Raw genomic sequence first — 1,259 nt, 5'->3', positions numbered from 1 at the left:
TTGAAACGCCGCCCAGATTTTCTGTATTCGCGTCTGCTTGCCCACCTCATACCTATGCCCCTTCCTTTGCTATACCCACACCCCACCAGTCTTCTTTTTAGACAAAAGACACAAACTCGGGATACTTTCGAAGACCTCTTTTGCAGATCTCGACCCCGCCAAGGAAGGGGGACAGGAACAAACCCCGATAGGAAAATCAACTCTTTGACAATCTTCAGGGGCAAAAACGGGGGGCCCTTCTTTGTTAACCGCCGAGGTCCCCGAAAAATCTAACCTCCAAAACTCAATCTGGCAGCAAGAAAGAGACAAACGGAGATATGACGCGGAGGAGATGGCCCGGTCTAAGTAGACTGCATGTAGAATGATATCTCACGATAATGGAAAGTCTCTCTCATATACACAACACACTGGTATAGACAGACGGTCTGGTCCGTCTTAAATGCCTGTTGATGTAAAACTGGGATCGTACCCAATCATGACACCCCATCTCACACACCTCAGTGGCAAACGTTATCAAGTATAAAAGTCTAGCAGAGACAAACTCAAGGTCTAGCAATTTTCTCTCTTCTCAACCGGCAAATCTAATCAAGGCACACACACAGAACAACACTCGGAAATATTTCCTAAAGCCTTCAACGCATCTTCGGCTATCCCGTGTAAAATACCTCTCACTGACGCAAGCACCACGACCCTTCCCCTCCCAGACAAAGAAACCAACCCCTCGATCGCCACGAGGGCGTCTCTTCATATTCACACAATGCCTCTTTAATCCCCCGCCCCCCTCCCGTCATTCTTACCCCGGATTCTCCCCTTAAACTTACGATATGAATATCTCAGAAACACCCGCCCTCGAACGAGGCACAAATCTAGACCTCCCAAATGCCCCTCCCCCCTCCCCGGCCCCAGTCCACAAGTCTACCCAGTCAAAGGAGAGCACAACACAACTCGACCAAACAAACACCCCAAACCCTGACCAGAACGAGAACACAAGATGATCTTGGCCATCAGATCCAAAGTCTAGTACCTCAACATAAATCTTCACAATCATGAGTCCAGAATAGGTGGTGTGTGAATATTGAATAAATAAATAAAAATCCTCTTTTGCGCTCAGAAGAAAAAAAGCAACAAGTAAAAAACACCCTTCATAATCACCCAACTCCCACCCATCGAATCAATCCATCCTACACACACACACACAACCACACACACACACAACCAAGCACACTAACATATATATTTAAACAAACAAACAACACCCC

The sequence above is a fragment of the Podospora anserina genome, chromosome 7, assembly GCF_000226545.1.
Source record: "Podospora anserina S mat+ genomic DNA chromosome 7, supercontig 1".
Lineage (NCBI taxonomy): Eukaryota > Fungi > Ascomycota > Sordariomycetes > Sordariales > Podosporaceae > Podospora > Podospora anserina.
Note: the sequence above shows the minus strand (reverse complement) of the source record.